The sequence below is a fragment of the Pan paniscus genome, chromosome 7 (assembly GCF_029289425.2).
Source record: "Pan paniscus chromosome 7, NHGRI_mPanPan1-v2.0_pri, whole genome shotgun sequence".
Taxonomy (NCBI): domain Eukaryota; kingdom Metazoa; phylum Chordata; class Mammalia; order Primates; family Hominidae; genus Pan; species Pan paniscus.
The window spans coordinates 136,402,071-136,418,009 of NC_073256.2; the positions used below are offsets into that span (position 1 = coordinate 136,402,071).

Sequence of the window (15,939 nt, forward strand, 5' to 3'; positions counted from 1 at the left end):
TTCCAAACTATTAATCTTGCCTTCTCTCTATTAGAGGAGAGAGGTGATTTTCTAAGAGAGTGATAAGATACTTCAACATTTTATAAGGAAGGAAGAACTGAATGTCAAGGAGAGAGAAAAGTGAACGTTCCACCCCTGAAGTAAAGGAAGAATGACCAGGTGATGGTGAACCACTGTTAAGAATAGAAGGAAAGAAGGTAGTGTTAATTCTGTAAACCACGAATTTCTTACCGTGACCTTGAGCTGACCAGGCTTCTGGGTCCTTCTATCTTTGTCAGGTGTTGAGCTTATAAGGTAGATAAAGTAGCTAAGAATTGGGAAACTGATTTAAAAAATTTGGACTCCCTCTCATTGTAAGGAGAATCTATCTTTCATCAATTATCTTTTGTTGTTTCAAAAATACATACCCAGTTTCTTTAAATGTTTGAAATACCTTAATGACAGTTTCTAAGCCTTTCACTCCTTTAAAAATGTGCTGATAGCCAGATAGTATCCAAATAAATTCTTGTTCAATTATAATAGCTACTTATCCTCTTTTATTTTCCCACTTCACCTCTAGCTATTGAAATATGGTTTTGATGTGGGAAATAACACTGGTTTTGAACATTTAGTTGCAATCACGTACTTGTAGTTTACACACAATACATAAAAAGTAACTCTTTCTAAGCCTGCATCCTAGTCCTAGAGTGTCCTCACTTAGTTGGTTTGACATATGTGTCTTCATATGCCACAGTACTGATGGGATTAAAGAGTAGTCTCCTTGTTTTAAATAAATGCAAGCCTGACAGCCAGAGAAATTGTAATGTGACTTTCCTTTGACTATAGTTGAGATAAATTTATATACTTGTACTTAAAATATACAAATTACTGTGCTCGCTTTGGCAGCACATATACTAAAATTGGAATGATACAGAGAAGATTAGCATGGCCCCTGCGCAAGGATGACATGCAAATTCGTGAAGCGTTCCATATTTTTACGTTAGACCTAAAACCATAAAAACCCTAGAAGAAAACCTAGGCATTACCATTCAGGACATAGGCATGGGCAAGGACTTCATGTCTAAAACACCAAAAGCAATGGCAACAAAAGCCAAAATTGACAAATGGGATCTAATTAAACTAAAGAGCTTCTGCACAGCAAAAGAAACTGCCATCAGAGTGAACAGGCAACCTACAAAATGGGAGAAAATTTTTACAACCTACTCATCTGACAAAGGGCTAATATCCAGAATCTACAATGAACTCAAACAAATTTACAAGAAAAAAACAAACAACCCCATCAAAAAGTGGGCGAAGGACATGAACAGACACTTCTCAAAAGAAGACATTTATGCAGCCAAAAAACACATGAAAAAATGCTCACCATCACTGGCCATCAGAGAAATGCAAATCAAAACCACAATGAGATACCATCTCACACCAGTTAGAATGGCGATCATTAAAAAGTCAGGAAACAACAAGTGCTGGAGAGGATGTGGAGAAATAGGAACACTTTTACACTATTGGTGGGACTGTAAACTAGTTCAACCATTGTAGAAGTCAGTATGGCGATTCCTCAGGGATCTAGAACTAGAAATACCATTTGACCCAGCCATCCCATTACTGGGTATATACCCAAAGGACTATAAATCATGCTGCTTTAAAGACACATGCACAAGTATATTTATTGCAGCATTATTCACAATAGCAAAGACTTGGAACCAACCCAAATGTCCAACAATGATAGTCTGGATTAAGAAAATGTGGCACATATACACCAGGGAATACTATGCAGCCATAAAAAATGATGAGTTCATGTCCTTTGTAGGGACATGGATGAAATTGGAAATCATCATTCTCAGTAAACTATCGCAAGAACAAAAAACCAAACACTGCATATTCTCACTCATAGGTGGGAACTGAACAATGAGAACACATGGACACAGGAAGGGGAACATCACACTCTGTGGACTGTTGTGGTGTGGAGGGAGGGGGGAGGGATAGCATTGGGAGATATACCTAGTGCTAGATGAGGAGTTAGTGGGTGCAGCACACCAGCATGGCACATGTATACATATGTAACTAACCTGCACATTGTGCACATGTACCCTAAAACTTAAAGTATAATAATAATAAATAAATAAACAAAAAATCAACTAAAAAATATATATATATACAAATTACTTTTCCTAACGTAGCCCTTAGGTTGTTAATACTAGCAAGTGCTGTACCAGTCTCACACTCCTGTGATTTTATTGTACTGAGCATCTACAGGAAATTGTGTAAGATATTGTGTAAATGGAATGCTGCCCTCTTATGGTTGCACAAATCCTTCCAGGGTCAAACATAAAGCCCCAGTCGCTAGTTAGGGTACTTAATAGAAAGATGTAAGAACTAGGAAGACATAAAAAAATTAACCCACACTGATTTTACAAATTACAAAATGGATTGAATGGAGGAGACTCATACCAATTTCATATAAGTTGACAGGATAGAGCCAAAGATAAAATCAAGTTCATTGTTTCTTTCCTTCTAATGCACATTTGAATATGATTTTTAACTTCTGGTTTCATAATTCAAGTATTTCAAGGGAAGTCACAAAACATCAATTTTATCAAAATAAGTTATAATAGGGTAATTACAGTAAGTCAATGTGGTGTCACATTTCCTCAACCACTGAAGGACCTCTTCATTTTGTCAAATTAGAAGTCTCAAATATCCAACCAAAATTTGAAAAGGTCCCAAATATCAAACTCAAAAATTTTCAATTTCCAGGACATTTTTGATTATATTTTCCTAAGATCATTCTTATTCTTGTTTACCATCTGGGGAGTCACAGTTGAATGCTTATCCAATGTATGACAGCCTGTCAAACATTGGATAAAAGCTGTTTTTTTTTTTCCTTAAAAAACCTCTTCCAAGATAACTATTTGCATTTTTATTTGTTCTCTATGCAGTTTTAAAAATATATCTATAAGTTCATATTACTGTTATTTATTTATTGAACATAAATCACCTTGCATTATATATATACACATATATGTATATGATTCTATATATATAGTTTTATATGTTCTGATTGCTGAGGCAAAAGGTACGTATTTGCATATAAAATTTAGATAGACAGTGTTAAATTGCTTCTGAAATAGCTATACCAATTTACCCTCCCACCAAGAGTATACAAAAGCCCATTTTGCCATATGCTTTTAAATACCAGATAAACCTCTCATCCATGCCTTTTAACTTTTCTGCCATATTTTCTATCACTTAGGCATTTTTAAAACTATGAATTTGGAAAATCATTTTATCATTCATATTTTACAAATCTAATTTCTCAGTTTGTTGCTTATCTTCTGAGTTTATTTATGGTGTTATTTGACACAGAGATGTTTTAAATTTAAGTAGTTTTCATGCCTTTGTTAAAGTAATTTACAAGATTTGCTCACAAAGTTTATATAAAATACTCAAATTTTCCTTTAGTGGCTTTGTGATTTATTTTATTGCCTTTATATTTAAATCTTTAATCTATTTGAAATGCATTTTATTATATGATGTAAAGTAAGATAATTTGATATTTTTTCCAAATGGTTATTTTTTTAAGCATTTATGAAGCAGCTCATTGAAACTCCACCATTTAGAGCTGTCACTTTAAATCAAGTACCAAACCCTTAAGTAAACTCAGACCTTTATTTGTTCTCTCTACTTTTTGGACATTTGTTTTATTATTTTAACTTTATTACATGCAATGACATCCAATATTCCATAAATTCCTCTTTTAGTAAATAGAAAGTGACTATTATAGATGTACAAATTTTTGACATTATTAAAATACAGTAAGGTAAACAATAATAATAATAATAATAATAATAATAACTTTCCACCTAGAATTAGCTGCTAACATTGTGGCATATTTGTTTTCAGTTTTTTTTCAAATTACTCTGATATGTTTGTAAACATAAAACTAATATTTTGTAAATATGCTTGTTATAAAGAATTTAATCATTCCACAAATTACAAATAGGCGACCACCATCCCAATGTTCAAGAGCTAGAAATTGTCATCATTAACATTAGTTAAATGTCATTTCAAGTATTGTTCATGTCTATATAAATATACAAGAATGGATGCATGAACAGACAGACAGAAATGCATTTATTAGAAATAAATATGTCTGGAATAGCTTTCTAGCTTGAATTATGTGAGGTTGCAGTCAAGCTGACAGCCAGACCATGCCATCAGACATCTCAAAATTTGATCAAGTTGAAGAGTCCAATTTCAAGCTCACTCACATGAGTGATGGCAGACTTCTGTTCCTCATGGGTTGTTGGACTGATGGCCTAGTTTCTTGTCTTTCATAAGGCTGCTCAGAACTTGGCAGCTTGCTTCCCCGGTGTGAGTAATCTGAGAGAGAGAGAGAACCCAAGACAAAAGCCACAGTCTTCTTACAACCTAATTTCAGAAGTCATATAATTTCTGCCATGTTTTATTAATTAGAAATGAGTCAATAAGTTTAGACAACCATTAAGGATTACTCAAAGGCATAAATACCAGGAAATAAAGATCATCGGGAGATCTTTTTAGTACCATAAAACATTCTTTTTTTTTTTTTTTTTTTTTTGAGACAGTTTTTCTCTGTCGCCCAGGGTGGATTGCAACGGGGCCATCTCAGCTCGCTGCAACCTCCACCTCCTGGAGATTCTCATGCCTCAGCTTCCCAAGTAGCGGGAATTACAGGCGAACACCACCATGGCTGGCTAATTTTTGTATTTTTAGCAGAGATGAGGTTTCACCATGTTGGCCAGGGTGGTCTCGAACTCCTGATCTCAGGTGATCTGCCGGTCTCTGCCTCCCAAAGGGCTAGGATTACAGGCGTGAACCAACATGCCCAACCCCATTAAACATTCTTTAAGCTGTAGTCTTATTTTTTTTTATACCTGTCATCAAGTTAAGGACGTTCCATTATATTTGTAGTTTATTAAGAGTTGTTATAAGTAGCAATTGATTTTTTTTAAAATAAAATTTTGCTTCTACTCAGGTGATTTTATGTATTGTCTTAGCTTTCTTGAAGTATGTTGTTCAAGATAGTACCATTTTCCATATACTTAGAAATGAAATCTTTATTTATGACAAACTTTAAAAATACTTATAGACACGTTCAAAAAATTCAGTTGACATATTGATTGTAGAAGTTTCATTTGTAGTTTAATATGTGAAAAAAGATTGTCTTCCCATTATGTAAATTGTATATTTTCCTATGGCTCAAGTGTGTGTTTTTTTGTTTTTGTTTTTGTTTTTGCAGGGGGGTGGATTGTTTGTTTTTCACATCTAGGGCAAACTTTGTTACTTCTTCATATTGACCCTGTGCATTTTTTTGTCTAACTTATTTCAAGGTACCATATATTTCTTTGCAATGTTTATAGTGGTAGTTTTCCTATATATATTTCCTAGCAGTGTTTGCCTACAGGGTCTTGTTAGTTGGAGTAAAAGTGTAAATCAGGTGGTTATAAGACAATAGGGAGTGGTGGGGCCTGGCTGAGCTCTTCTGTGGGTTCCGCCTCAAAGTGACAAATTCAACTAAAGCAAGCAATGAAACCAACACTGCAACAAACAAAACATATCTATACTCTTGGTTTAAAACAAACAAGAAAACAAACACCATGCTTTTTAAAACTATCTGCAGAATCATGGGCACCAAACTGAGCTCTGTGATATCCTTTACATTACTGCAATTTAATTTTGAGTTATGTTGCTTCCCTATGTCTATTTCTCAATTTTTATTTTGTTTAAAAAAATTTATCAATTTATCTAGTTATTTTACACTTTTAATGCTTTTAGGGATACTATACCCATTTTTATCTCCCAATGGTTATACTTAAATTTAATAAAATGTATATTTTATCCTAGATTTTTTAAAAATAAATTGTGTGGTATATTTTCTAACCTTGGGTAAAAATGAGATATTCAGATATTCTATAAAATTATCTTCTGTTTGCTGTAGTAATTCTATTTCTTCAGGGGGCATTTCCATCAAGTCATTGAATTGTTTTCCCTATTTGAAACTAAAGTTACTTTATATATCCAAAGATTAGTGTTTTGCTTATCCTGATGGAATAGAGAAAACAAATTTTGTTCAGCAATTGAATCTGATATGATCAGAGATGTTTGAATCCTGCTATTGATGTATTTTAGGCCCAGGTGATGGGATAAGAAAACACTTAAGATTGATTAAACCCCGTTTTCTCAGTTCTCTGGTGAGTTGCGAAGGATGCGTGAAACAATGACTTCCTGGAGGTCCTCCTAGTGTGATGAAGGGTTTGTGCCAGCTGAAGTTAGCTATGTGTTTCCTGACACATCTATTCTCCGTACGACTCTGCCATGGCATCACCCCTACTTTTTTTTTTGACTTTATAAAAGATAGTTTTATTGTTAATTATTTACTTTAATAATTTCAGGAAGAAGAACAGACTAGCTCAGTCCGACATGATTGGCAGTTGGCAAAATCTGGGGAAGCAAGTGTTCTGATTGCTAAGTATTTAATTAGATTCTTTTAATACTTACCTATCTAATGCTTCACATATAATCTAGAATAAATGTATCATCTCCTTCCCTTTCACTTTAATGCTACACCTACCTCCCTTCAATCTGGAAATAATTTCCTTAAATATGGTTTTCAGAAGAACAAGTTCCCTCAAGAATAAAGCCATGAGGACAGTGCACAAAAAGAAAAACTCAAAATGAAACTCTACATGATAATTTGTCTAAAGAAACAAATCTTTCAAAATATTATGAAATAAATCCAGGTACAAATGCACTTGTTCATCTATGTGAATAGGTTCTGGTATAATAACTGAAAATGGCTGGCTGTTTACAAGATACACAAGCAGGAATGGGGCACCTACACCTCTAATGGCCCTCAGAAGCCCAAAATGTTCCAAGTGCTGTAGGCCAGAACATACAAGAATCAATCTTCATCTTTTTCCTTCTGAAAAGCTGTCCCATAGTTAGGCTGGACTATGGGACTGTCTTGTTCACAAACAGAAAGATCTCCTTTTCAGAAGGAAGCTGAATCCTTTTCCTGGTGATTCATATTAACTGAGCTACAGTGGCATCAACTGGACCCAACTTCCTCTGGTTGTCAGTGTTAACAACCTGAGAGCCTGAGACCTTTTCCACAATTACCAGAACATGGTCAGGATATTTTGCTCAGATCTTTGCGGATTCTGTACATCTATGTTCCAGTGAGTGTTCTTCCTTGAATATCTACTTGATGATGGTGGTGAGTAAGAGGTGGAGCTAGCTCTTGGAGCTGTGGATCTCAGTGCACCAACCACACCATCCTCTGATTTATTTAGCCAGCTAGCCATGCGGTTACAGCTTGTGTTGAACATTGCAGTCCACGATGCTTCTTGTGTCATCACGGTGCTCTTTGCATGAAATGCTGGTAGAATGGAGATGTGTTCTACAATGGATGTCCTACATCTTTGCTGTTGCTCTGAGCCCTTGCTCTGAACTTATCAGTATTTTGGTGTTCCACAGAGTTAGAGTGAGATCCTTTTGATTTTTTCTCCTAATGAGCTTTTCCTTTGTTGACACCTCAACTGATCAGTTATTTCAATCCACTCTTGTGTCTACTGGAATGCATAAAATCCTTCCCCAATTTCAAAGGCTAGTATAGATTTTTACTCCTTTTGTTTATATTTCTTTGATTCTTATATGAGACTTTGAAGGTTAGTGAAGATAGGGAGGAGTTACATTTACAGTGTCAGTGTGATATGTTAAAGCAGATATCACATGACATACTCTTCATGAACCCAGTCTGCTTCCCAGCAACCACATGGGCTTATTTTACGGAGGCTCATAGATACCTCTTAACAAAATCATCCAGAATAATTATTATGTGTTGAACTGTGTTCCTTCAAAAGACACATTGAAGTCCTAACCCCTGGAACTTGTGAATAGGACCTTATTTGGAAATAGGGCTCTTAAAGCTGTAATCAATCCAGAATCTATAAAGAATTTAAACAATTTTACAGGCAAAAAACAATCCCATTAAAAAGTGGGCAAAGGATATGAACAGATACTTTTCAAAAGAAGACTTACATGCAGCCAACAAGCATATGAAAAAATGCTCAACAACACTAATCATTAGGTAAATGCAAATCAAAACCGTGATGAGATACCATCTGACACCAGTCAGAATGGCTATTATTAAAAAATAAAAAAATAACAGATGCTGGTGAGGTTGCAGAGAAAAGGGAATGCTTAAACACTGCTGGTGGGAATGCAAATTAGTTCAGCCATTGTGGAAAGCAGTTTGATGATTCCTCAAAGACCTTAAAACAGAATTACCATTCAATCTGGTAATCCCATTACTGGGTATATATTCAAAGGAATATAAATTGTTCTACTATAAAGACATGCATAATGTATTAATTGCAACACTATTCACAATAGCAAAGACATAGAATCAACCTAAATGTCCATCAGTGGTAGACTGGACGAAGAAAATGTGGCACATATACATCATGGAATACCATATAGTCATTAAAAAAGAATGAGATCATGTCCTTTGCAGCAACATGGATGGAGCTGGAGGCCATATCCTAAGCAAACTAACACAGGAACAGAAAACCAAATACTATATGTTCTTACCTATAAGTGGGAGCTAAATAATGAGAACACGTGGACACTAAGAAGGGAAAAACAGACCCTGAGGCCTACTTGAGGGTACAGGGTGGGAGAAGGGAGAGGATCATAAAAAACAACTATTGCATACTAGGCTTAGTACCTGGGTGATGAAATAATCTGTATAACACACCCCCATGACATGAGTTTACCTACGTAACAAATCTGCCCATGTACCCCTGAACCTAAAATAAAAGTTAAATAAATAAAGATGTAATCAAAAGAAGAAGAGGCCATTCTGGATTAGGGTCATACTGGATTATGTAGATCCTAATCCTGTGGCTCGTGTTTTGATATGAGGGAAATTTGGACACAGAGTCACAGAGGGAAAGCACCGTGTGATGATAGAGTCAGAGATTGGACTGATGTGTCCATAAGCCAAGGAACACAAAGAATTGCCAAAAACCACCAGAGCCTAGGAAAAGGAAAGGGAGGTATATTAGTTTGTTTTCATGCTGCTGATAAAGACATACCCAAGACTGGGCAATTTACAGAGAAAAGAGGTTTAATAGAGAACTCACAGTTCCATGTGGCTGAAGAAGCCTCATAATCATGGCGGAAGGCAAGGAGGAGCAAGTCACATCTTAACGTAGATGGTGGCAGGATAAGAGAGCTTGTGCAGGGCAACTCCCATTTTTTAAAACCATCATATCTCGTGAGACCCATTCACTATCACGAGAACAGCATGGGAATGACCCACCCTCATAATTCAATCATTTTCCACGGAGTCCCTCACACAACACATGAAATTATGGGAGCTACAAGATGAGATTTGGGGTGGGGGGACACAGAGCCAAACCATGTCAGGAGGATAGTTCCCTGTACCCTCAGAGAGAGCATGGCCCTTCCAAAACCTTGATTTTGGATGTCTAGCTCCCAGAATGGTGAGAGAATATTCTGTTGTTTGAAGCCACCAAGTTCATGGAACTTTGCTATAGCAGCCCTAGGAAATGAATATGGTAGTCATTTGATAATTTGAAGAATTCAGGTCCTCCTTAAAAAAAAATTGGTAAGGAGTATTTGATTGCCCACCATTCTGCAAAACCTCTTTCTTCATGATTCTGCGATGATCACTAATTTTGTAAGAAGGTCTGAGAAATTTCATAATTTTTCCTTCTGGTTTCTATCGTGCAGGAGTATGAGAGAAAAAAGCGGCTTCTGAGCCTGGTGTAAATTTTACCTAGGGCAGTTGTTGAGTAAATGTGTTATTTTTTTAAAAAAAGGTGATTTAAATGGGGATTTATGAGGATGTACTCTCCTTTCCACATATGTTACAAGATATACATTCACTCGGTCCAAAGGGCAGATTGAACATGTGCTCAAGCCTCCTTCTCCCTCTCTTGGTCCCCAGATATACAGTTCTAGAAAATAAAGGGGTCTAGAAATTATTAGAAAATCCTGAAGAAAGAGATAAAGAAAATCAGTGGTCTAGAAATTATTAGGAAATCCTGAAGGAAGAGAAACCTAGAGTCAAAAGCATAGCTCCAAACACATTCCAGGTGGAAGAGGACTCATAGTTACTCCAAGCTGGGTGGTGGTAAATAAGATTGTCAGGTAAGGGCCCTGAAGTGCATATCAGGGGTTTGACTAGAGACCTATAGCAGTCCTGATCTGAAGTTTTTACCCTCTTTCAACAATCAGTTATGCCAAGCAGTGACCAGAAGAGGCAACTGCTCCACTACCATCTTTGGAGCCAGAGTGCAGTAAACAAACTTATAGAAAGGCTCCATGACAGACTCTCTAGTCATGATGATCCCATGGTCAAGAATCACCAAAACTTGGGGAAATCTAATTTAATGATGAATATCAATATTAATACAATGAAAACTCCAAACAAAACCAAAGCAAATACAAACATACCATGAAGTTACTAGAAATGACAAATTAAGACTTTAACAAAAGTTTATAACTAGTAAAGATATGGAGCAATATTATATCTATAGAAAAGAAACAGATGTAGAGATTGGAAATTCAAAATCTGGCCCTTGAAATTTAAGAATGCATCTGATGCTCTGAGTAGCAGAATAAACATAAAAGTTCTTTCACTGAAGAGTTATAAATTGAGTTGAGACATTTTCTGTACTCAGGAAAAGAGAACAATGTGATTGAAAATGCAGAAGAAAACCAACATCCAACTGTTCTACATAAACCTGTTAGAATTCCAGAAGAACATAAAGAGCATGGATGGAATAAAATATTCAAAGAAACAATAAAAATTAGTTTACAGTGCTAAGGAAAATAGATTATAAAATTGAAAGTAATGTTTGGATGCCAAAAAGATGAACGAAAAGAAGACCCACATCTAAGCCAAAATGTAGAAACAACTCAAATGTCCATAAACAGATGAATGGATAAACAAAATATATTTATGTACACTCAATAAAATAGTATTTCTCCATTAAAGTGAATGAAGTACTGATGCATTCTACATTGTGGATAAACCTTCCAAGCCTTATGATAAGTGAAAGAAGCCAGTAACAAAAGGCCATACATATTGTATGATTCAATGTACATGAAATACCTAAAATAGGTAAATTTATAGACACAGAAAATTTGTAGTTTTCAGGTATAGGATGTGGAAGGAATGGGGACAGATGTTTTAATGGGTAAGGGGATTTCTTTTAGGGTGTTGAAATGTTTTAAAACTAAATGGAGGGTATGGTTGCACAGTATAGTATGCTAAGTACCATTGAACTACGCAATTTTAAAAGATTAATTTTATGTTATGTGAATTTCACCTTTAAAAAAAGAAAAAGCAACAGGGGAAGAGAGGCGAATACTTTGTCTCGTCTCTGAGAGACACTTGGGAATGCTTGTGGAACTGTTCCTGGAGAGTGAAAACAAAAAAAACAAACCCACACCTCGATATATTGTAAGTGGAGCTTTAGAACTTCACCTGTGAAGAGAAAATTCTAGAAGTTTCTGGAGAGAAAAGCAGACAACTTACAAAGGAGCAAGAATGATTGATAACCAGGCTGGGTGCAGTGGCTCACAGCTGTAATCCCAGAACTTTGAGAGGCTGAGGTGGGCAGATCACTTGAGGCCAGGGGTTTGAGACCAGCCTGGCCAACAGGGCAAAACCCTGTCTCTACTGAAAACACAAACTTTAGCCAGACATGGTTGTACAGGGCTGTAATCCCAGCTATTTGGGAGGCTGAGGCATGAAAATCTCTTGAACCCAGGAGGCTGAGGTTGCAATGAGCCGAGATCGCACCACTGCAGTTCAGCCTGGGAGACGGGGTGATAATCTGTCTCAAAAAATAAAAAAGAAAGACTGATTACATACTCCTCATTAAAAACACTGAGTTCAAGAAAACATTTAAACAATATCTTCAAAGTGTTGAGAAAAAAAAATCTGAGCCTTGAATTTTATGTCTAGACCACTATCATTCATGTGAATGGCAGAAAAAAGGTAGATGTAGACATTCCTGGACTTAGGATATTTGTCACCCATAATCCTATCTGAAAAGCTTATTAAAGTTATATTTCACCAAAATATTTAAAAATCTTCGATGTGTTTTATCAGGAGCATGATAAGCAAAGAAACTGATAAAACTTTTTTATAAAAATAATAAATAGTCTTTGGTTTCAGCACTAACAGGTAGAGTGTGGAAGTCATCACTCCTGTCCTTAGAACAATAAAAGCTGGACAAACTAAAAATCAACACATGTTTGGTTCCACCAGAGAACCAGGGGCTCATGGCAAACCACCCCAAAATCTGGAGAGACAGGTGCATCCAGAGAGATCAAGCTGAGATCTGTTCACCTGGAAAAGAAGCTGCTGGAGCCATAGACTGGTGGAACCATTAAATGGTAAATTTGATAAGTTGTTGAAGGCTGACTGTGAACTAGCATGAGTAAGAAACTATTAGGGACCCCAATCTTAGGGGTTTCCTAAAAGTTTGTGGGTTTTGCTTCCAGGAATATTATCAGATTCTCATCATGAGGATCTGGGAAAGATCCCCTTAGGGTTCTGGCGGTGGAGACAGGGGTAGGGGAGAGTAAGTATTGAGAAATGTGTCCAACTCCTCTCTCTAACAAAGATGTAGTCTCCGTGTGAAAGTCTTTAGCAGAGAGCAATTCTGAAATCTGATCACAGCCAGAAATAGGGAATTATTCCCACTCTAGTCCCTTCCAACCCTCTTGTTTCACCTAAGAGGGGAAAGACATCATCAACAGGAGTTAAGGCTTCAAGGAAATAGACTGGGAATGAGGCAGCCAGGGAAAGGAGTAGGAGATGAGAGAAAAAGTGGCATCACTGGCGAAACATCTGTGAAGGTCACTGCCCTGAGTCACAGACTGACTAAAGATCCAAGATCTAATTGGAAGATTATAGAAGGCTCCTTGTTCACCACACCTTACCATCACACTGGCAAGTATAATAACAGTGGATTATAGCTGGAAAAGCTGCATGACACGGACTCTCTGAGGACTGCATAAAAAATGCCCAAGTCAACAGGGGAGCCAACAACAGAAACTCTAGAGGAATTAGAAACCTCTGACACCTATAGCTACAACAAATATTAAACATAATCTAACTCCTAGCCAGATTAACATAAATCCTCACACTACAGGCCATTTAGCTCAGTTTTTATTACCCAATACAATATGCCTGCCTTTCAACAAAATCATAAGGCATGCCAAAAGGCAAAACAAAACAAAACAAACCAACCAACTAACAAAAACATTCTGAAGAGACAAAGCAGTCATCAGAATGCGACTCAGATATGACACAGATATAGAATTATCAGGCAAATGATTTAAAAGAACTATAATTAATGTGCTAAAGGCACTAATGGAAAAATAAGATAGCAGACAAGAACAGATGAGTAATGTAAGCAGAGAGATATTCTAAGAAAGAATCAAATGTAAATGCTAGAAATCAAAAAGCAACAGAAATAATGAATGCCTCTGATGGGCTCATTAGTAGCGTGGACATAGCTGAGAACAGGATCAGTGAACTTGAACATAGATAATAGAAATTTTCTAAACTGAAATGCAAAGAGAATAAAGAATGAACCAAACAGATGAGAAAATCCAAACTATGTGACAATATCAAAAGGTGTAACGCCTATAGTTGGAATACCAGAAAGAAAGAATGGAGCAGAAGAAATACTTGCAAAAACCATGCTCAAGTGTTTCCCAAAATTAATGTTATACACCAAATTATGGATTGAGTAAGCTTAGAGAACACCAAGCAGGATTAAAAAAAAAGACAGACAAAATACACACACACACACACACACCTACCCATAACCTACTCAAACTGCAGAATACCAAAGACAAAATCTTGGAAGAACAAATAAAATTATAGTCTTGAAAATTTTAAGATTATATCAATGTGTTAGTAGCTTGTGGTGAAAGGATGAAGGCAACTAAAAATTTGTATGTGTGTGTGTGTGTGTAGGAAGGCTGTATACACAGATTAGCTCTAGATAGTAATAAATGTCACATATAGGTTGAGTATCCCTTATCCAAAATGCTTGAGACCAGAAATGTTTTAGATTTCAGATTTGGAAATATTTTATTATCATACTTACCAGTTTAACATCCCAAATCCAAATATCTGAAATGTTTCAGTGAGCATTTCCTTTGAGCATCAGGTTGGTTCTCAAAAAGTTTTGGATTTTGGAGCATTTCAAATTTTGGATTTTGGGGTTTGGGATGCTCAACCTGTACTACATATATAGATACTGTGGAACTGTAACAATAACAACTTGGGGCTTTGAAATAGAGTATGTAATTTCCAAATCACTAGAGGAAAAAAGATAGATAAAAACTGAAGTCTTATCAACCAACTGTATTACATCTCTACCGAAGAATCTGAGGTCATTAAAAAGAACAAGATAGATTGTATGGTCACTGAGCTCAAAATATTTTATCTAATATTATCCAATAAAAACAACATATTTTCTTACATATGTATATGCATATAAATATATTTTAAAAGCTGAGAAGAATATACCTTTAGGAAGAGAAAGGAAATCGAAATGGAAAAGGGAGAAAGATATAATTTTTACTTATATTGTTTGAATATATGTAAACATTCATGTGTAGCTGATACAATTTGGAAAATGACTTCTAAAAACTAAAAGCCTCTAAACAGATTCTGTCTTAATGCTGAAGAAAGGAAGATGGACCTGAATTTTCCATTCTTCACTGTAAATGGAAGGACCAAGTTAACACACAGTAATATGTAAAATTACAAATTATTTCTCTCCACAAAACCTTCAAATATCATGTGAGAGGATAGAGCTTCAAAGGGAAATAATTTGTTCCTGGAACACAATTTTTCATTTAAACACCATCTTCATTTTGAAGAGAAAACAAATGGGTGCAATATGACCCTGCTGGCCTTAGGCCTACTCCTGTACCACAAGTGCCATATGAAACCATGAAAGGAACCACATCAAGGCAGATGAGACCACTGAGAACTTCAAGGAAATCATGTCAGCCACGTATGATTTATCTGTGGACCTTTGTTGGGCAAAGCAAACTGAGAGGCCCAGAGCTAATGGGAAAAGTCATCAAGTTAAAAGTCATCCTTGGAAAGAGCATGAAGGAGCAGGAATCTAAAAAGTTTGGAAATGCTGTCAATTCCATATACTTAGTACTCTTTCTTTTAGGGAATTAAAGAAAAAAAAAAAAACACCATAATGCTGTTCATTGTACTCAAAGGCAGTATTATTCTCACAATTTGGAAAATCTTTTATTATTTCATTTAAGCCTAGGAAACAGTTTTTAGTTAATTTTATTTTGACAAATTATTAATCATATAATAAATACACTATTTGGGGCATTTTTAATATTTTTGGAATTTCACATATATCATTTATGATCTGGAGGTCAGTGTTGTGCAGTTAAGAGACTGGGCTTAAGGCCACACTGCCTGAGATAGCATCCTACCTGCAACACTTACTAGCTATGTGACATTTGTCAATATGTACCTCCCTGTGTCTTAACTACCTCAATAATGAAATGAACTAGTACCCATTTCATCAAGTTGCTGTGAAGATCGAATGAGATACGACAAGGAAATTTCTCACAATCCTCCCTGGTACAAATGAATACTTATGGAAAATATCTATTAAAATCTTCATTCAACCCCAAGAGGTAGATTCCCCTTCTGAAGATAAAGTCACTGAAACCTAGAGAGGGAAAGTAATTGGTTTGAGTTTGCAAATGGTGGATGGAAGTGGTGGAGACAGAATGAAAACCAGTGGAGTCTGGCTCCGAAACCCCTGGTCTATGCACTCACCATAATACATTGTTTTG

General features: G+C 36.0%; 1 non-coding gene and 1 pseudogene across 1 annotated transcript; one reads left to right on the plus strand and one right to left on the minus strand.

Moving 5' to 3' along the window:
* Nucleotides 1-869: 869 nt before the first annotated feature.
* On the plus strand, nucleotides 870-976 carry LOC112440815 (U6 spliceosomal RNA). The gene has a single exon (XR_003028813.1). It is a non-coding gene; the product is annotated as a U6 spliceosomal RNA (small nuclear RNA).
* A 5,916-nt stretch (nucleotides 977-6,892) lies between these two features.
* On the minus strand, nucleotides 6,893-15,663 carry LOC106635070 (gamma-aminobutyric acid receptor-associated protein-like 2; annotated as a pseudogene).
* Between the last annotated feature and the right edge of the window lie 276 nt (nucleotides 15,664-15,939).